The following is a 23,208-nucleotide window of genomic DNA, read 5'->3' on the forward strand; positions in this document are numbered from 1 at the left end:
CAGGGGAGACCAGGTGGCTCAGTCGGTTAAGCATCTGCCTTCAGCTCGAGTCATGATCTCAGGGTCCTGGGATCAAGCCCCACATCAGGCTCTCTGCTCAGTGGTGAGTCTGCTTCTCCCCCTCACTCTCCCTCTGTGCTCTCTCACGCATGTTCTCTCTCAAATAAATAAATAAAATCTTAAAAAAAATAAAAATGTCCTCTGAAATTTATTATAACTAAATTTTACCTATATGAGAAAATTTTCCATTCTAAAGAAATTTTTGTGATATTGAAGGTACACGTATTTACTACCTATTCTAACTTGCAGATTATCTTTTAACACTTTACATACATTATCTACCTTTTATTCTCCCAACAACAATAGTATTAGTCTAATAACACCTATAGGAAACTGGGGCTCAAAAAAGTGAAGTAACTTATACAAGTCTCATGGCTACATTCAAACTGATACTACAGATGCAGATCTATCTACCTACCAAATCCACTCCCTTTGGACTCCATATGGCACCAACTATCATTCTCTAATGTGATTTGCAAGCACAGCTTTTCCTCCTTAGTATATTTAGAGTGAACCCATTTTTGTTAACTGGTTTGTTTTAAAGCTTTGTATGCATAGGAAGTTAGTGAAAGATGATCGTGTGACATCTGAATAATCCACAGAACACTTGCAGGTAAAAACATTTATATCAACAACACCGCTGGGATAGCTGGTTACATTAAGGATGAGCCTAGAAAATCATGTTTTGTTAATGTACTGTTTCACTAAAGTGAAAACAGTTTATGGAACAAATTTTTACCAAATCTTTTTCAAACCGGTAAGTCATAATACTATATCCCATCCCGTCTATAATATCATTGATTACTATATGTACTACAAGATACTTTAAAAGTAAAGAAGTGGCTAATGGCAATTGTTAGGTACCATCAATTGGAACATTCATCCTAATTTCAGGGATACTAAAATGTGGGAAAATGTGCACCTTAGAAACCATGAAATATCATAGATATTATTAATGTGTTTTAATGTCAAAATACATTGGGATACTTTGAAAGCAAACATAATGAGTGGATTCTCATGTTAAAACCATTAGTCCCTAATTCCAAAATATTTTCACAAATAATCCTGCCAGCAGAATGATGAGAAATTAATGAAGCCACACTACAAGGAAGCCCCAGGGAATAGCAACAACAGGGAAATATCAACATAGAATTCTAAATATACGATTATAAAGTAGACCATTGCCAACAATTAACCTTGTCATATTTTATTGTATCTAAAAATTTTCTATCCGGGGCCTCAGTCTTAGGACACTGATAGCCATTAAGTTGCATAAAATTAACAAGGGGAAGAAAGGTTGTCAAAACTAAAAAAGGGGGGTGCCTGGGTGGCTCAGTCATTGAGCATCTGCCTTCGGCTCAGGTCATGATCCCAGCGTCCTGGGATGGAGCCCCGCGTCGGGCTCCCTGCTTGGTGGGGAGCCTGCTTCTCCCTCTCCCACTCTCCCTGCTTGTGCTCCCGCTCTCGCTAACTTTCTTTCTGTCAGATAAATAAATAAAATCTTAAAAAAAAAGAACTAAAAAAGGAAGGCGAACTATGATTTTACCCATTTGCATTAAATTGCTCAAGAAACTAATCAGATCAATACCAAATATATCTTTTAGGTGACTTGCCCCACATATTGGTTACCTAGGATCCCAATGAACTATTTAGCTATTGCAGCCTTCGGGCATCCATGTATTGACAATTTACAGAAGTTTTCCTCACTTAATTTGTTCAGCTACTCCTAAGGAGGAAAAAAAAATTCCTTGTTACCTTAGCAACTGCAAAGTTACATTTTATCTTGAAGCTGCAGAGCTTTTGTGAAATTAAAAAAAAAAAAATGCCTCTGTGCTGACATTCCTTCCTTATTGGGTGATGACTTTCATAGTCAGGTTGAGAATAACATGCAAACACCTTTACCTTCTCGCTGCCCCACCCTTTACTGCATTTTGCACTGATTGTCTTTGTCTTTTTTTTCTTTCTTGGGAAATGAATTACCAATATCAAATATGTATATAAAGAAATGGTCAGAGAGAGGCTCCAGAGTGTAGTTCATCACAGCTGACCTTCGTTATTTCTGTGAGAAGAGAAATTTGTGGACAATTGGCAATTGTTATAACGGGAAAATAAACATCCTGTCAAGTGCCAGTGGCTAGAAAGTCAATTTCCAGCCCTAAAAGAAGATAGCTGTAAGCCTGTCTGCAGAATAGATTTTTCAGAAAGTACTACGTTAAAGACACATTTTAACAATTTAATTTGAAAAATCACTCTAAAGGCTGTGGTTCTTGCAGCTTACATACTTAAGGCTACATAGTAAAGGGCACTTGTCAGATCTTAACGTGTGACTTCAGGATGCTTGGGGTATGACTAACTTTGGAAAGGGAACACGGTGGACAGAACTGGCTTTAACCCTTAAAAACAAACAAACAAACAAAAAAAACCTCAGGAATAAGGGAAATGGGCAGGACAGTGAAATATAAGAAGGTATATGAGGTCTCTTTTCCTTAAAATGACTGAAACCCAAACTGAAGTAGCTTAACAGTAAAAAGGAATATAAACTCTTAAATCGGGACTTCAAGCCCCATGCTCCAAGTCCCGAAGGCTGGGAGGCGGCGCTGCTCGGCCTGAGTCCCCTCCCAGCACGGCAGACTAGAATCTCTAAGGCAGTGAGCTGGGCAATCTCACGAGGCCCTTCTTTGGTTTCCTGATTTTCAGGGATGGCTTTCCTTCACTGCCTCATGTCCGATGTCTTGAGTGCTCCCGCTTCATTTGTTATGTACATTTTTTTTTCATTTGTTTCAAGCAGGAAGGGACTTCTAGTCCCTGCTATTCTAGCTTTACCAGAAGCAGAAGTCTTTTTCTCTCCCCACAACATTTAGTTTCACAAAGATATCTGATTAATTACCTCTGCTTGCACTCTATTCTCACTTTTGGACGGTGGCTATGTCCAACCAAAGGGGACAATGTGATTAGCAGCAACCGAGTCACATATCCAAACCTGCAGTTCTATTTGTTCTATTGCCAGATTCAGAAAAAAAGAAACAAAACTATTTGCTAGAGGACCAAAACTAATAGCTATCAGAATCCAGTTCAGAATACACATTCTTATCTAAAAAAACAAACAAACAAACAAAAAAGACTTTGGGGAGGATGCCAATTCCATTCCAAACTTATCTGTCCTTTACTATCTCAGGCATTTCCAGAGCATATTCTGTGTGTCTACTGATGTGGCCACAGGGAACACCAAGATGAAAAGATGTGAGTGTGACCTTGGCAGCTCACATTCCAGAGTGTTTCATTTGCACAACACTTGGCAGTTTTGTGAGAGCATTCACAGACTCTACCTCCTCCAATGTACACAAGGGCTCTGGGATAGATTTGGCTTAGAATGGTACATTACTGGGGGCACCTGGGTGGCTCAGTCGGTTAAGCGTCTGCCTTCGGCTCAGGTCATGATCCCAGGGTCCTGGGATCGAGCCCCATGTCAGGCTCCCTGCTCAGCACAGGAGCCTGCTTCTCCCTCTCCCACTCCCCCTGCTTGTGCACTCACACACATGCTCTCTCTCTCCTCTCTGTCAAATAAATAATAAAATCTTTAAAAAAAAAAAAAAAAAAAAGAATGGTACATTACTGATTTTGGACCCATCTTTCAGATGTCTCATTTTAAAATTGAAGAAACAAGGTAAAGGGAGTGTCAAGCCAAATGACTAGTAAGTACCAAACCTGATATTGCTGAAGTGTCAAATAGTATGAATGTGGTGTGGACAGAGGCCTCTCGTACACTCTCCATTGCTCTGGTCACTACACCAGGGTATCATCCCGCCTGGCCTGTAGGGCTAGGTAACAGCTCTCCCCTTTAAATGTGGAATTTTATGTCCTGCTGTTTTTAAACCAAATAAATTACCCCATCCTTCACTGAAGAAAACTCGTTTGCTATTTTCTCATCTTTACTGCCTACCCTTCAGTCCCCACGCCAAAGCTAAGAAACGTTTTGTTTTTCTCTTGTCCACTCATAAAACCCACATTTAATAAACTGGAAAAATTTTTATAAAATCGTGTTGCTGGGGAAAATGATAAATCTCTATATAAGAAATGATCACATATTATTTTTAAATACATATTATACACACAAAGACCAAAAGACAATATGCCAAAATATTAATAGGTATTTTAAAAATCCGAGTTGCCAACTTAGGGATGATTTCACTTTGGTCTTAATACCTTTTTTTTTTGATTTTCTAAAATTTTTGACAATTAGCATGTTTTATATATAAAGTTATTCCTAAAACTAACCACTAAAAAAATCTATCTCATCTATTTTTTTTAGGATTTTTTTAGAGTCTTCTTTTTTTTTAAAGATTTTATGAATTTATTCATGAGAGACAGAGGAGGGGAGAGAGAGAGAGAGAAGCAGAGGGAGAAGCAGGCTCCCCACCGAGCAGGGGGCCCGATGCGGGGCTCGATCCCAGGACCCTGGGATCATGACCTGAGCCGAAGGCAGACGCTCAACCATCTGAGCCACCCAGGCACCCCTATCTCATCTATTTCTTGATGAAAATCTTCCCTGCTTAGTCCTATTTAATAAAACGTTATTATCACCTGGGGCACCTGGGTGGCTCAGCAATTGATCGTGAGACTCTTGGTTTGGGCTCAGGTTATGATCTCAAGGTTGTGAGATGAAGCCCCATGTCCTCAGGCTCCTGGCTCAGCAGGGAGTCTGCTTGGGGATTCTCATTCCTCTGCCCCTCCCCCCCTTACTCTTTGTCTCTCCCTATTTCCCTCTCTCTCTCAAATAAATAAATAAATCTTTTAAAACCTACTATAGGCTTCCCTGCAAAGCTTTCCTATACCATTGAGGGCCTATAGCCATTTCCTTTTGAGATTCCTCTTTTATGGAAAACCAGCAGTTTTGCTTTATGTTTTTATTTTGAAATGAATGGATACTGCTAGGATTATGAGTTGGTTGTCATGATCAAAAGAGAAACATATTAATTTTTAATTTTGTTTCAAATATGTAAAAATAGAAGAACGTCAGATTTAAATCCTGCCTGTTTTAGTAAATAAGTCAAATTCCAACATAAGAGTAGAATAAACATAGGGATTTGTTTAATTTGACCCTAATATTTAGGAAAACAGGGGGCTACTTTTCTTTTAACTACTAAGATCTTACTAGAAATTCCTCCTCCATCTTCCTCTCAGTTCCTTAGATCTACCTGTGTAAGTGGTCTTAAATACAGCCTACTTTGAAAACAATTTTCTTTTTTTTTTTTTAAAGGTTTTATGCAACTAATTTTTTTTAAAGATTTTATTTATTTATTCATGAGAGACACAGAGAGAGAGAGAGCGAGAGAGAGGCAGAGGGAGAAGCAGGCTCCCAAGGAGCAGGGAGCCCGATGCGGGACTTGATCCCAGGACTCTGGGATCATGACCTGAGCCGAAGGCAGACGCTTAACCATCTGAGCCACCCAGGCGCCCTGAAAACAATTTTCTAAGGCTTAGTGATAAAAAGACTAATTTCTGTAGCCACCCGCCTGTTTCTAGAGCCATGGGTGACTGATGGCTTACAAAGCCTTTTTATACAGCACTGACATTTTAAAGATACTGGCCAGTCTGAACTTTCCATCTGGCGTCCCTGATTTCCTTTGTCCCACCTGGACTTATTCTGTAGTGACTTATTCCATCCTTGAGCTCTAAAACTACGTTGATTTAATTTAGGCCTAGGAGTTTGGGGGCAATTTATTTAAACAAGAAATGAGAGTAATGCCTTTGATGGTGCATGGTGAGAGGGAAGAAATCTCTGACTTCCTGGCATTTATTTGTCTAATAACTCCACTGCCATGTACAACCAGAAAGATATTCCAGAACCTTCCATGAGCTTACATAAAACTAGCAAGAGAGGCAGTCAATGCTTGCAAAATAAACAGGAAGATGGGGAAAGTTAATTTATTCCAGGCCAAAACAAACCCAACTTCTGTCTTTTGAACAGAGATAATTGATGTAAATAAGATATATTATTACTTAGTGCTAGGGAAGCAGTTTATACTGTTTAAAATACTCTCACACATTATATCATTAAAATTTCATTCACAGTAACATTATGATGTAAAATAGTTTCCTCTGAGTCTTAAATCTAGTCAGCTACTAAAATGTGGCTTTTTGTGCAGGGAATTTTATTCTAGAATAGCATTTCTATCTCAATCTTCCCTCCATTGTGTCTGTCCAAAAATAAATCCAAAGCACTTTCTATATAATAGATCCAAAATGCAATCCTATTTATGCTATTAATTAACACTATTAATGTTTTGTTCCTGAAGACTAGTAGCACACCTTTATAGATGCCATCATAGAAAAGGCAAACACTGGAAATTTGGTTAAATGTTTAGCAGTGAGGAATATCCATACAGACACACACACACACACACACACACACAATAAAGAAAGAGAAAGAGGGAGGAAGGGAGGGATGGAAGGAGGGAGGGGTACGTGGAACTTCTGCAACATATAAAACCAAGGGAATATTGAAAAAAGTTTTGAAATATTGGTAAAAATGGGCTGTCCCATTTTGGAAGCTATACATGACACGGTTCAAGTCCTAGGCTAGATATTGCTCATCTCCCAAAAGTCTTCTGAACACTGGCTTCTATCACCCAGTAAATTTATGATCAAAGAATCAGAGGAACACTAGGAAAGAGTCATTAGATCTTAATTCAAGCAGTAGCTTCATCTTGGGTAAGTCACTTCATCTTTTTTTTTCTCTTACAGATCAAAGATTATTTATCTATAAAACAAAAGTGCTGGTGTCCAGAATATTTAAAAAATATTCTAGTGTTAAGAGTTCTATAAAGGATACTATAATTTTGGTCTAAGTGCTAAAAAGATAATTCTTCTCAAAAAGAATATGATGAATTTTCAAGTAAAAAAAATAAATGAGGGGCGCCTGGGTGGCTCAGCCGGTTAAGCATCTGCCTTCAGCTTAAGTCATGATCCCAGGGTCTGTGTGGAGCTCCATGCTCAGCAGGGATCTTCCTCTCCCCTCTGTCTGCCCCCCCCCCCAGCTCGTGCTCTCTCTCTTTCTCAAATAAACAGATAAAATCTTTAAAAAATAAATCAATTTGCAATTATGATGCAGATTGAGTGACAGAAATTGGACAAGGGCTGTACTTGCTAGGCACAAAGAATCATGAGTTATCAGTGCAATTTTTTTACTCAGTAAAGCTCTTATTTTTTTTTAAAGGACTGAGCAGTTTAAAATACAAACTCATTTCTGAAACCAAAATAAAGTATTTATTAAAAAAATCAGAGATCACATAGAAAGCAAAGAAATCATGATACTAGAATTGGGAATAAGGTGATTAATGAAATTCTTAGCTTCTAAATTGTTCTCTATTATTGCAAAACAAATTACCCAAAAACTAAGAAACTTAAAACATCAAATATATATTGCCTCATACTTTCTGTGGGTTAAAAATCAGAGCCCAGCTTAGCTGGGGCTTCTGGCTCAAGGTTCTTCATGAGGATGCAGTCAGGGTGTTGTTCAGTGGTGTGATCTTATCTGAAGCATGATTGGGGTTGGTTCTGCTCCCAAACCCACTCACATGCTTGTTGGCAAGATTCAGTTCTTTGTGGGCAGTTGCATAAGGACCTCAGTTCCTCACTAGCTGTTGGCTAGAAACCTCCCTCAATTCCTTGCCAGGTAGGCCTCTTAACAGGGCACATTACAACATGGCTTTTGACTTCCCTCAGAATGAGAGGAAGAGAGAGCATCCAAAAGCCACAGTCACTTTATAACCTAATATCAGAAATGACATGGCAGTACTCGTGCTGTATCCTATTATTAGTTAGAGGCAAGTCATTAAGTCCAGGCCTTCTGAGGGAAGGGTATTATAAAAGGCATGAATGCCAAGAGGCAGGGATCATTAGAGACCCTTTTAGAGGCTGCCTAACACAGCTCTGTAGACTTAAAGCAAAAAGATACACAGATATTGATTGCAGAGTTCTTATTACATGATGAAATAATAATTACTCATCCTTAATGAAAATCTTTTCATGTCAGTTCTTATTTTTTAAAAATATTTATTTATTTGACACACACACACAGAGAGAGAGAGAGAGCATAAGCAGGGGGAGCAACAGGCAGAGGGAAAGGGAGAAGCAGGCTTCCCACTGAGCAGAGCCTGACATGGGGCTTGATTCCAGGACCCTGGGATCATGACCTGAGCCAAAGGCAGAAGTTTAACCAAATGAGCCACCCAGGCACCCCCATGTCAGTAGTTCTCAAATAACTTTTTATATGTATTTGTATACAGAGTGATATATAATGTGAATAGTTCTTTTGTACAATGTTCAGAAGTATCCTTCATGACCATACATAATTTTAAACGATGAATGAGGATATTTCAATGGGGACAAATCTAATGCTACTTCCTAGGTATTTAATATGATAAAGAATATGGTGGGAAATGGAGAATTGATATGTCACTGTTTTTCAAACCTTCAGTATGCTTAAGATCAAATTATGCACAAAGGTAAATATCCAGGTACCCCTCAGTTATACTAAATTAAATCTCTGGGGGATAAGCACAGATTTTTTTACTTTATGATAAACCCTCCAGAAAATTCTGATTCATCAGCTCCAGAAATCACATTTTAAGAAACACTTCTGGGGCACCTGGGTGGCTCAGTCGGTGAAGCGTCTGCCTTCAGCTCAGGTAATGATCTCGGAGTCCCAGGATCGAGCCCCACGTCGGGCTCCCTGCTCAGCAGGGAGGTCTGCTTCTCCCTCTGCCTCTCACCCTGCTTGTGCTCTCTCTCTCTCTCTCACTCTCTCTCTCTCTCTCAAATAAATAAAATCTTAAAAAAAAAAAAGAAACACTTCTTTATATGGTTCACCTCAACTGTCAACTGCCTCATCTACATTCTTGGGATATAATACAACAGAGATCCATTCTGGCTCTGTATCAGACATTTCAGTCAATTTCTTATGTTTTCCCACATGCAGATTTTCTGGTCAAGCTGTTGAAAATTTCCAAATCACTATCAGACAAAACAAAAAATCAGAATGTAAAAGACTGAGATAAATGGTTTATTCTTTTAACTGATAGATCTAAAGAAATTAAGAGGAATTAGAGTTATATATTTGAGTTTCGTGTTTTATATTTAAAGTTTTCCTTGTTGTTATGTTCATTTTGTTTTTTTTATCTATGAAAAGGTTTATTCCTGTATTCACACTCTCTTTAATACCTGTTACCATCTCACTATATTGCTACCAATTAACTTCAGGAATGTACAGTAGAAAATACATGAATTATAAAATGTATTCTCAAATTTCTCAAAATTCTTAATTAACCATATGTTTTTAGGCATGGTGATGTCCAGAAAAGTGATGATCTTAAAGAAAATTCTATTCCAAGGTAAGCAATTTACAATCGATTAGTTGTACTACTGCCCAGAGCAACCAGAATTTTAATACTAAGTTAAATGATAGAGCATATGGGTAACCATTGAATAGTTTTGGTGTTGTCAGCTATATAAAGCTTTATGGTTTGAAAAACTTAACATGGCTTTCTGGAGGAACTAGAAGTAAAAACATTATAGTAAGTCTGTAACATTTATAATTATTATTGATATCTATTAGATATATAAAATTTTGCCTCCAGACTAGTTATAAGTTCTTTCATTACAAAATAAGAAAATTGTTACAAATAACTAATTTTGACAGCTTAAAAAATGTCCACACAGCAATCCCACAAGGAACATGGCCAAAAGATTTAATGTTATCTGACCTACACTGAATTTAGATAATTTAAAACTAAAACTACCTTTATTCCACATAAGGTAGGGAAAAAATCCTTAAAATAATTAGAACTTCACCAAGCCCATGAATAGAGAAAGAGAGAGCAGCAAAACTGGTGATGCAACTATTTCACATAAATTGAGTGAATTATTGCCTCAAGCTATAAAGAGTATGGGAACAACACAATAAAAGTAACAGCAGCTCCAGCTGGTAACAAACAAATAGGAAGCTCTTTCATTTGTAAAAGGAATTGGCACAAGTTTTCTGTTCTCTAACAAAAAAAGCATGCAACATTTTCTCCCACTTAAATATTTACAGTCTATTACTTTTACTATTATGTATTCGATTAAGAATATGTTCTTGCTGTCTTTGACATTAGTAGTCCTTCTCTGCAATTAGCCAAACAATCTAGCATTGTTAGTAATGTGTAGGAAAGTTTGATTATACAGGAAATGGGTGGGTTTTAGCATTTATTTGCCTAGTAAACAATAGCAAATCCTAGAATGCCAAACCAAAGTAGATTTTCCATCTGACAAATGAGAGTGGCAACTGCTTCACTCAAACATACACAGAACTTATAAACATGAAATTGATAATAAATTATTTGAAATTCTTACTAAGTTGGTTCCATATCACCCAATATGGTATTCTAACATCTTCGTCATCATCATCATCATCATCATTCAATGAAACTTGTAGTGAGACCTTTTCATGAACCGGATATGTGCTGCCTATTACAGATACAAATCAAGTAAGATACAGGCTAGCACCTTGAAAAGCTCACAGATAAGTGGAATTATCTATTTTGTATTGCTCTAAAAGACTGGATTTAAATTAGGGATTGTACAATGTACAGTTTTAAAAAAATTATATATTATACTCCCTGTAGTTTCAAAAGGGTATTAAGCCTCTCTATATACATATTAAACATATTATATATATATAAAATTATGTGATATTGGTGATGATGAAAAATTACTCTAGCAATGATCATTTTAACTTTTTTAACCTTTTTAGCCAGCCACCACTTAATCCCATTTCTGGATTACCTATAAATTTCCCTCTAAAATATATTTAACTGATTTTCAGGAAACAATGCACTATTCCAGCTAGTAGTGATTTTGCAATATATCCATGCACTTCTGATCTTATCAGTGAGTTGCATGTTTGTCAAAATCAATTTGTATTTATCCTCAAAATAATTATTTGCCATTGTATATAATATTGTAATTATGCAACTGAATTTCTACAAATACTAATAAAATATGAGTACAAAAAGAAGTAATTGAAGCTATGAAAATTAGGTCAAGACCTTTATAAAAAGTCAGAAAAGACACATTAGTAAAAGATAGGATCAACAGATATTGCTGCTTTGGTAATCCAGCACCTATTCCCAGACCATTCTCCATTCTGAGACTTCATAGAGTTGCAGCCAGTTAAAATACTCAAATTGATGTAGTCATCTGCCACCATTCTGGCCCATGAGACATATACATTCATAAATTGGTGGCAAGTGAGAAAAATTTGCTTTCCTCATAAAGAGGGCAGATGTCTCTAGAACATGATCCTAATGCTGGGAACTGTGACACCCATTTGTGACTGATTATAAGGGCAAGGCCAGGACAGTTGAGAGAATTTGATTACCCTAATGTCACCCATCACTTACCTCCAGACTTCTTGTATAATAAGACAAAGAAAAGAAGGAATGAATGAAGGAAAGAAAGAAAAGATGGATAGAGGGAAGGAAGAGAGGAAATTTACATAAGCCATAGGAAGAGCTGTTTGACTATTTGCAATTGAAGTATTCCTAACTGATACCCAGTAGTAGTTAGGGAAAATGGGGAGGGGGATCCAGAAGCATTTTTCATTCCGATTGCTTCATAATTTTCTTGAATTATGTCTCACTGTGAAATTAACAGAACTGCAAATCATTTGAATGTGACTAATGCAAGGAAGATAGGATATGTGGAAATCCAATCAATAGACCCCAAATATTAGTAAATAAATGTGCACTGATTCATATAGATAGATACATAGATATGAAATTTAGGTATATATGTGTCATTTTTAAAGATTTCTCACTTAAAATGACTTTTTCAAAAATCAACAAATTCCAGCAGTGAAAAAATTGAGTAAAAGAGTTTCCACTATATTTTAGGGAAAGAAAAATCAGTCAAAATGTCAGCAAGATTCTAAAATCAATGCCAAAATGTGAACATTGTGTATTTTCATCTCAAATTTTGTAAAGTTGCAAATAGATAAATTGGAAGAAGGAAACAAGAAAGTTTGGAAATAAAAATTAAAATTAATGAATTTCAAATGGTAAATTAAGTGAGATAATATGCAAACAAGTATTTAAAAAACTTTAGAACACTACAGATTATTGAGTTCTCATTACTGTCAGATAATTAAAGAAGTTTAAGGAAACAATCATTTTTGTCGATGCCTATCAAACCAATTAGAGAGTATTTCTTGATTATTTTTTGGCGAATATCTACTGTATTAGAATACTAGAATTTAGAGTTAGAATTTAGGGTTGAAAGGCCTAGCCCAAATGTGCAGTTTCAGCAGAAGCCTAGTCTACAACATCCCTGCAGAGGGGGTATGAAGCATTTGCTTTCACATTCTACAATAGGGATTTACCTTTTGGGTAAACGGATTCCTTTTTGGGAAACACAAGCAATTAGAAATAGCTTTTGTATTATGCATAAACCTGCCAACCTATAATTTCTGTTAGTCTCAGTTTTGCCATTAGAAATAAGATAGAGGTAAGACTATTTCTTTATCCATTTGATAGGGTTCTCCGTTCCATCCCACCCACCTGCTCTCCAACTTTCTTATTTCTATGCAAGTTTTTGTTTTGTTTTGTTTGTTTAACATTTTTCACCTGACATGCCTTTTTGGATGAATTGCCACCAGTGTTGCCCCCCTCTGGGCATACTCCATCTGTCAACATACCAGAATAAGAATAATAAGCTTGGAGTTGACCATGGTATTTCCAAATCCAACTTATGAACTGACAGGTAAGTATCTTTTAGGTTTACAATAACTCCTTGGAAAGTCCAGACATGTCTCTCTAGTATTTTCCTTAATATAGATATTTAACATGTATTAATGCAACCTAATATTATATTCACTTGATTCCCATACGCCCTGTTACTCTTTTATGTATATCTTTAGTCATGAGATTCTTTCATTTTTGTTATTTTTAAATCTGAATTCAAATGATCAGTATCAACATACTTTAGTGGAACTCCCCTTTTCTTTTTTGTAATAATTACACTAGCAGCTACTATTAGGTGGGGAGCGCTTACAACAAGCCAGGATCCATTCTGGGTATTTTACGGATACATTACCTCTAAACTGCTCTACAACAAAACAACTTAAGAATTGTCGTTTGTTTTAAAGATGATTAAATGGAAGCTCAATGAGTGAAATTATATAGATCAAAAGATACACATAGATATGATTGTTCTACATATCTCTTTTGATATCTAATATCTCACTTTTCCAAAAAATATTTGAAAGAGGCTCCAAAAGAGGTTCAGACATTTCTCTTATAGCCATGCTATACAAAGAGTGGTCCACAGGCTAAAAGCATCAGCATCACCTAAGCAGAATCCCAGGACCTACTGAATCAGAATCCACATTTAAACTAGATTCCAAGTGAGTCATGACTATATTGTGGTTTGAGAGGCAATGTTTTAGAGACCACCTGTATCACCATCTTCTCAGATATCCATTTCCTTTCCAGAATAGAGGATCATTTGAGTGAACATTTCTAGTCTCCTGTTCTCTAGTTTTCTAGTCTCTAGTTTTTGTTCTGGTCTACATATGGTTATATATATACGTCACAGTATAAAGTCCATGCTTCTGTGTGCTAAAATGTCTTATCCTCTTAGATCTGTCTGTAATCACTGGTCCATTTCCATAATGACGATTACAGATATAAGTATACCAAATCACTCACTTTCACCACCCACATCCTCTAGCATTTTGCCTTTCTGACTTGCCTGGAACTATGTATGCCAGGCAGGACTTGGACTTTGTATGTGGCCACATAACCATTCAGGATCTACTTGATAGACTCAGATTTTCTTCCCCAAGAGATCCCAAGGCCTAAAACTGAACTTGGAATAGGTGATGCCATTTGGTTTTATATCAAAGCTATATTCTCCAAGGCAGTCTGTCTGAAGACAGTGTGTCTGTATTTGAGAAAAGATTACGAGAACACAGCCATTAATAAAACGTATATCCCAAAGCCCACTTGAAGGCTGGTAACCTCTGTGTCTTTTAGTTAGAGGGTGAGTTTTAGGCTTCCTAACCACATTCTCCCATTGCTACTAGGATACTATAGAAACAGGGCTCATGTATTTCTGAGAAGCTCTATCAAGCAGTATAGCTCAGATAATTCATCACACATATAGTTTGGGAACGGTTGAAAATTCTCCAAATTATCTGAAATTACAGTCCCTGATACTTACTATTTGCCATATGATTGGTAAGTCTGAATACCATCACTTCTAAGATATACTTCGATACTTTACATTCACAACTGATACTTTCAACTGATACTTATTATTTGCCATATGACTGGTAAGTCTGAATACCATCACTTCTAAGATATACTTTGATACTTTACATTCACAACTGATACTTTCAACTCCTGGCCATTGTATCAAGCATGAGATTATAGATTTAAATAAATAAAATTATCAAATTGGTTTCGCTTTTTTAACACAGTTGGATATACTGATTTCAAGTAAAAACATTCAGCTGTCTCTATGAGTCCTCTGCTTCCAGAATTATTTAGAATTTTATTTTTGTAAAATTATATATTTAAATGATTAATTCAATAGTAAATTCAGACAAAAAAGTCATAGTGGACTACCTGGGAAGAAATGCTGAAATTAGAACTTAAATCCCAGATATGCCATTTACTAACTGTATAACCATGAAGATTTATTTTTCTGATTTATTATCTAATTATGAGAATAAAATCAGATAATATGATGTTCTTTTTTATTAAAATATAAGGTATAATTTACATTGAAATGTATTATTCTGTCTTAAAAAGTGGCTTTGGCCATTATACAAAAAACTTCCAAAATGTAAGATTTACTAAAAAAGGCAACGTATTCTGGCAGTCAAAAATAATAATGATAACATCAGTGAATATTTATATAGCCCTTTTATTTGCCAGAAACTCTTCTAAGCACTTAATGTGTATTATCTTATAAAATGCCCTTAATAAAATATAGCTACATACTATTATTATTTTCAGTTTACACATGAGAATGCTGAGAAACATAAAATTTAAGTTATTTATTCAGAGTCATCAACAGAGATATATATATAGAGAGAGAGATCCATCAAGAAACACCTTAACTGTTTACTGGACAAATAATACTAATTTTTTAAAAGTATTAGTATACTTTTCAAATGTCTTTTTGAAATTTGCTGCACTTTTTAAAATGTTAACCCTAACTGTGTGTGACATATTTCCCTTCTAGTTATCACAAAATTCCCTTCTGTGAAACTCACAAAACAATTTCCAGATGCAGTCTTGGGTTGTGCCCATGTGTTAAGCAAACCTGTAATTTTTGATGTATTAAGAAACTAAAGGATACTAGTAAGTGAAAAACCCTTATATTAAATTTTGAGTATATAATCTTATTTTACTCCAAAATTATAAACACGTTTTTAGTGCTAATTCATATTGGCTTAAGGACCATAGATTTGGGGAGCTGTCAGAAAAGCTAAATCCATTTGGGAGGATAACTTTAGAAGTGGAAAGCTAGGGTAGATTACTAGACTTACAAATTCCAGAAAATGCCACAAACTAAAAGAAATAGATGATTTGGAATAATAGCCAAGTCACTATATTTTTTTTCCATATAATTCTTTGATACCTCTGATGCCTGCATATTTTTAATGTTAGAGATCTGCTGCTACACACTGACATATTTCTTTATTAGAAATTCAAAGGGGAAAAATACATAGAAGCAGAACTATCCTTTTTCATGAGAAAATAAAAGGAACAATTTTAATCTTGTGTTTCAGAGCAAAGTTAACAATCACAGACAACCCTCTTTGCCTTCTTTCAACTATTCACTAGTATAGCATCTTAAATTCACTTAATCCAATAAAAATTATGTTTATTGGAATAAAACATAATTCTTTCTTCCACCCTCCTTCTCTCCCTCCCTTTATTCCTTTTCTTTTTTTATTAAATTTATCTAAAAATCAGAATATAGCCAGACTACAAAATTTCAGGAAAAACAAAAAAATTAGAAATATCTACCAACTGCCTATTGAATATCTAAGAAGTAATACTTTCTAATTTATCTCCTCCTAGTCTTTTTTTCACATAAATATTTCATGTAAATGTAAGCATAGAGTACATACCCTATTTGAATCCTGATGTTTATACTTACATAATCATATGTACGTATATGTGATTATTTGTGTATGTAATACGTGTATGTGTATAGGTGTGTGTTTATTTCCTGGCCAATTTAATAATTAAATAGTATTCCAGCAAGTAAAAAGTGAATGAATTATGACCTAATTATCCATTACCTTTATTTTTTTCTAATATATAACATAATAATGACCATATACTCACAAAGTGTCACAATACCTTAGGAATATTATATTAAGATCCTCAGAAGTGAAATTATTGAGACAGAAAGTACAAGATTTTTAAGTCATCAACATGACTTAAATTTATGGTTTACAAACTTCTAGGAAAAGATTCTTCTGGTTATACTTCATCAGCAAAATATGCCCACATACTCTTGCCAGTATTAGGTTTTATAATTTTTTGGTCTCTTACAAAATATGATAAATGAGCAGGAGCCTGGAAAGATGGTAGAGTATAAGGACCCTAAACTCACACTGTCCCATGTTTACAACTAGATATCACTCACATCTATGTAAATAACTAGAGAGTGATCTGAAGACTGGCAGAACAAACTCCGTGACTAAATGTAGAGAAGGTACACTGGAGGTTAGGAAGAGCAGAAAATGTGGTGGGGAGCTCCCCACAGTATGGAGGAAGCTGCAGGTGCAGAGAGGGGAGAAAAATGGTCCATCACACAGGGAGCCCACATGGGGAAGACAAATTCCTATAATGTTTGGCTTTGAAAACCAGAGGGGCTGAATTCCATGAGTTTGTATAACCAGGTAGACTTGGAACTGGAGCTTTAAAAGTCAGTTGGTTCAGCAGTAAGTGAGCCTGGAGGGCAAGTGATAGCTGGGTTCCTGCCCTTAAAGAGACAGCAGTGAGATAATATAGAAGTGGCAGTTTGCACAATGCCTGAGGCAACAGAAGAGATATCTGTTAAATGGATTTTGGAACATATTAGGGGACTTCTCTGGAAGTCAAGGAGCTGGCAGATGCCATTTTCCTCCCCTGCCCTGCAGCATAAACACAGGGCCACCTGTGGGAGATGTGCTACACAGACACTTGCTACCTAAACTGCTAGCACTGCACCATGCCAATAAATTCTCCTAAGGACTCACTTTCTCTGAGTCTGTAGGCCTGGGCCCTGAGCTCAGCACAAATACACCATACCCCCAGCTCCACCATGTGCCTGCTTTGGGGGATCTGGCCTAAAACCAGCAGCTCAGTGCTCAGTGCAAATTTTGCTAAAACTGCTGCCTTGACCCCAAGTTCCCCTCAGGTAAGCCCCCTCAGAGCTGGCCTATCTGGGTCCCACTAATACTACAGAGAGCAAACACAGGGCTCAACAGGCAAAGACTGAAAAGAAAAGCAATTCAGACACAACAGCAGGGTACAAGCAAAACACAGAGGAGACTCCCCGAAGCTGTAAGTTCTGGTGAACAGGGGATACTGCACCACAGGGCATTACAGGATCTCTTCTTCATAAAAACACTACTTTCTTTTTTTTTTTTTTAAGATTTTTTTTATTTATTTGACAGAGAGAGAGAGACAGAGCACAAGCAGGGGGAGTGGCAGGCAAAGGCAGAGGGAGAAGCAGGCTCCCCACAGAGCAGGGGGAACCTGATGTGGGACCCGATCCCAGGACCCCAGGCTCATGACCTGAGCCAAAGGCAGTCGTTTAACCAACTGAGCCATCCAGGCACCCTAAAGCCACTACTTTCAAGAGCAGAATATGTAGATGACTTTCCTAACACACAGAAACAGACAGAGGGGTAGACAAAATGAGGAGACAGAGATATATGTAAAGAACAGGACAAAGTCAAAGCAGGAGACTGAAGCAAAACAGAAATAAGTAATATGCTTGATAGAGAATTTAAAGTAATGACCATAAAGATACTCAATGAACTTGAGAAAAGAGTGGAGGATATCAGTGAGACCCTTAACAAAGAGATAAAAAATAACATATCAGAGATGAAGAATTCAAGAAATGAAATTAAAAATACAATACATGGATGGGGTGCCTGGGTGGCTCAGTTGGTTAAGCAACTGCCTTCAGCTCAGGTCATGATCCTGGAGTCCCGGGATCGAGTCCCACATCGGGCTCCCTGCTCAGCAGGGTGTCTGCTTCTCCCTCTGACCCTCTTCCCTCTCATGCTCTCTATCTCTCATTCTCTCTCTCTCAAATAAATAAATAAATAAAATCTTTAAAAAAAATAAAAATACAATACATGGAATAAATAGTAGGCTACAGGAAGCAAAAGAATGTATCAGTGTGATCTGAAGGATAGAGTACTGGAAGGCAAACAGGCTGAACAGGTGAGAGACATACAAATACTGCATAATGAGAAAAGACTTACAGAAAAGAGCAACACCATTAAGCATAATAACATCTGCATTATAGGGATACCAGAAGGAAAAGAGAGAGAAGGGGGGTGAGGGTGGGGGGCAGAAATGCATTTGAAGAAATGATAGCTAAAAACTTCCTGGGGAGGGAAACAGAGATCCAGATTTAGAAGACACAGTGATCCCCCAACAAATTCAACCAAAGGAGGTCCATACCAAGACACATAGTAATTAAAATGGCAATAAATAGTGATAAAGAATTTTAAAGGTTGCAAGAGGAAAAAAAAAAAAGACAGTTATATACAAAGGAAACCCCATTAGGCTATCAGCTGATTTTTCAGCAAAAACTCTGCAGACCGGAAGAGAGTGGCATGACATATTCAAAGTGCTGAAAGGGAAAAATGTGCAGTCAAGTATACTCTATCCAGCAAGGCTATCATTCAGAATAGAAGGAGAGATAAAAAGTTTCCCAGACAAACAAAAGTTCAAAGAATTCATGACCAGGGATGCCTGGGTGGCTCAGTTGGTTAAGTGTCTACCTTTGGCTCGGGTCATGATCCTGGGATCAAGTCCTGCATCCAGCTCCTTGCTCAGTGGCAAGCCTGCTTCTCCCTCTCCCTCTGCTCCATCTACTTGTGTGCTCTCTCTCTCTCTGACAAATAAAGAAAAAAATCTTAAAAAAAAAAAAATTCATGACTACTAAACCAGCCCTACAAGAAATGTAAGGGGTACTATGTGAGTGGGAGGAAAAAAGAGAGTAAGAAAAATAGGAAGTACAAAAGCAAAAACTTAAGTATATCTGAAAAAACAGTCAAGAGAATCATAAAATAAAAGAAAGTAAAATATACCAAATATCTGAAATGTAGAAGGGAGAGGAGTAAAGAATGGGTTCAAAATTTAAGCAACTACCAACTTAATATATGCAGTTATATGCAGAAGATGTCATATATAAACCAAATGGCAACCACAAATCAAAAAACAGTAATAGATATGCAAAAAGTGAAGAGTAAGGAATCCAAGTATTTTGCTAAAGAAAACCAACTAATCATTAGAAATCAAGAGAAGAAAGGAACAGAGAGCAACTAGAGAAACAACATAAAACAACTAAAAAATGGCAATAAATACACAGATATCAATAATTTTTTTCAATGTAAATGGACAAAATGTTTCAATTAAAAGACATATGGTGGCAGAAAGGATAAAAAAAAAAAAGCAAAGACCATTTATATGCTGTCTACAAAAGACTCATTTCAGACCTAAAAACCCATGCAGACTAAAAGTGACGAGATGGAGAAACATGTATCATGCAAATGGAGTAAAAAGAAAGCTGGAGTAGCAATATTTATATTGGGCAAAATAGACTAAAAAAAAAAGGCTGTACCAAGGGACAAAAAAAAGGACACTATATAATCATAAATGGTACAATCCAACAAGATATAACAATTGTTAAATATTTTTGTACTGAACATGGGAGCACCCAAATACATAAAGCAGTTAGCAACAAACATATAGAAAATAATCAATAGTAATACAATAATAGTAGGGGATGTCAACACCCAACTTATATCAACGGATGGATCATTAAACAGAAAATCAACAAAGAGACAGTGGTTTTGAATGGCACATTGGACCAGATGGATCTAACAGATATATTCAGAACATTCCATCCTAAAAGAACAGAATACACATTCTTTCCAAGTGCACATGACACATTCTCCAGAAGAGTTCACATACCAGGCCACAAAACAAGTCTCAACAAATTTAAACAGATTGAAGTCATACTATGCATCTTTTATGACCACAGTGCTATGAAATTAGAAATCAACCACAAGAAAAAAATTTGCAAAACACACAAATACATGGAGGTTCAGTACCATGTCACTAAACAATGAATGTATCAACCAAGAAAGCAAAGAGGAAATTAAAAAATACAGGGAGACAAATAAAAATGAAAACACAATGGCCCAAAATCTTTGAGATGCAGCAAAAGCTGTTATAAGCTTCATTCTACAAAGCGAACATTACTCCAATACCAAAACCAGATAAAGACACTACAAAAAAAATAAAAAGGGAAACTACAGGCCAACATCTCTGATGAACATAGATACAAAAATCCTCAACAAAATACTAGCAAACTGAACACAACAATATATTTTAAAAAATCATTCACCACAATCAAGTGGGATTTACATGTGAGATGCAAAGATGATTCAATATTTGCAAGTCAATCAATGTGATATATCACATCAATAAAAGGGATAAAAAACATATGATCATTTCAATAGATTCAGAAAGAGCATTTGGCAAAGTAGAACACCCATTCATCAGAAAAACCCTCAACAATTTAGGATTAGAGGAAACATTCCTCAAAATAATAAAGGCCATATATGAAAAACCCACAGTTAACATCATACTCAGTGGTGAAAAAATTAGTGTTTCTCCTAACACAGTAGATGTCCACTCTCACCAATATTATTTAACATAGTGCTGGAAGTCCTAACCACAACTATCAGACAAGAGGAAGAAATAAAAGGCATCCAAATTGGTAAGGAAAAAGTAAATCTTTTACTATTTGCAGATTACATACTACTATATATACACAACCCTAAAGGCTCCACCAAAAACACTACTAGAACTGATAAATGAATTCAGTAAGTTTGCAGGATACAAAATCAATATACAGAAATCAATTGAATTTTTATATACTAATAATGAAGTCACAGAAAGTAGGAAAGCAATCACATTTACAATCACACCGAAGACAGTAAAATACCTAGGAATAAACTTAATCAAGAAAGTGAAAGACCTGTACTCTGAAAACTATAAAACACCAATTAAAAATATTGAAGATGGCACAAACAATTAGAAAGATATTCCCTGCTCCTGGGTTGGAAAAACAAATATTGTTAAAATGTTCATATTACCCAAAGCAATCTAGAGATTTAATGCAATTCCTATCAAAATACCAAAAACATTTTTCACAGAACTAGAACAAAAAATCCTAAAATTTATGTGGAACCAAAGAAGACCTCGAATAGCCAAAACAATCTTGAAAAAGAAAAACTAAGATGGAGGTATCAGAATTCCAGATTTCAAGTTATGATACAAAGCTGTAATAATAAAAACAGTATGGTACTGGCACAAATATAGACACATAAGTAAACGGAATAGAATAGAAAGCCCAGGAATAAATCCACAATTACATGGTTAATTAACCTTTAACATAGGAGGCAAGGGATGCCTGGGTGGCTCAGTCAGTTAAGCGTCTGCCTTCGGTTCAGGTCACGATCCCAGGGACCTGGGTTTGGGTCCCGCATTGGGCTCCTTGCTCAGCAGGGAGACTGCTTCTCCCTCCGCCTGCTGCTCCCCCCTGTTTGTGCTCTCTCTCTCTGACAGATAAATAAATAAAATCTGTAAAACAAAACAAAAACAAAGGAGGCAAGAACATGCAATGGGAAAGACAATCTCCTCAACAAATGGTGTTGGGAGAACTGGACAGCTACATGCAAAAGAATGGAACTGGACCACTGGCTTACACCATACACAAAGACAAACTCAAAATGGACTAAGGGCCTAAATGTGAGACATGACACTATAAAAATCCCAGAAGAGAGCATTGATAGTAATTCTCCGACACTGACCATAGCAATCTTTTCCAGATAGGTTTCTTGAGGCCAGGGAAACAAAAGCAAAAATAAACTATTAGTATTTCATCAAAATTAAAAGCTTCTGAATGGTGAAGGAAATAATAAAATGAAAAGGCAATCTACTGAATGGGAAAATATATTTGCAAATGACATCTCTGATAAAGGTTTAGTACCCAAAATATATAAAGAACTTACATAACTAAACATCCCCCCAAAGAAATAATTTAATTAACAAATAGGCAGAAGACATGAATAGACATTTCTCCAAAGAAGACACCCAGATGGTAAAACAGACACATGAAAAGATGCTCAACATCACTCATTATCAGGCAAATGCAAATCAAAACCACAGTGAGATATCACCTCACACCTGTCAGAATGGCTAAAATCAACAACACGAGAAACAGTAAGTGTTGGAGAGGATGTAGAGAAACAGGAATCCTCATGCACTCTTGGTAGGAGCGCAAATTGGAGCAGCCAATGTGGAAAACAGTATGGAGGTTCTTCAAAAAGCTAAAACTAGGGGCACCTGGCTGGCTCAGTCAGTAAAGTATAAAACTCTTGATCTTGGGGTTGTGAGTTCAAGCCCCATTTTGGGTGTAGAGATTACTTAAAGATAAAATCTTAAAAAAAAATTAAAAATAGAACTACCTTAAGATCCAGTAATTGTACTACTGGGTATTTACCCAAAAAATACAAAAACACTAATGAAAGGGATATGCACCCCAATGTTTGTAGCAGCATTGCTTACAATAGCCAAATTATAGAAGCAATCCAAGTGTCCACTGATAGATGAATAGATAAAGAAGATGTGGTATGTACATATATGTGTGTACATAATATTCAGGAATAATATTCAGCCATCAAAAATAAAATCTTGCCATTTGCAACAACAGGGATGAAGCTATAGAGTATAATGGTAAGGGAAATAAGTCAGTCAGAAAAAAACAAATACCATCTGATTTCACTTAAAT

At 36.3% G+C, this 23,208-nt stretch overlaps 1 protein-coding gene across 8 annotated transcripts in view; it reads right to left on the bottom strand.

Annotated features, from left to right (window-relative positions):
* The window catches only part of NAALADL2 (N-acetylated alpha-linked acidic dipeptidase like 2), a 1,329,911-nt gene that overhangs the window by 879,344 nt on the left and 427,359 nt on the right, over positions 1-23,208 (bottom strand). The window lies entirely within an intron of this gene.

This window comes from Callorhinus ursinus, unplaced genomic scaffold (assembly GCF_003265705.2).
Source record: "Callorhinus ursinus isolate GAN/ISIS: 27379988/994484 unplaced genomic scaffold, GSC_fseal_2.0 scaffold1, whole genome shotgun sequence".
In the NCBI taxonomy this organism is placed as follows: Eukaryota; Metazoa; Chordata; class Mammalia; order Carnivora; family Otariidae; genus Callorhinus; species Callorhinus ursinus.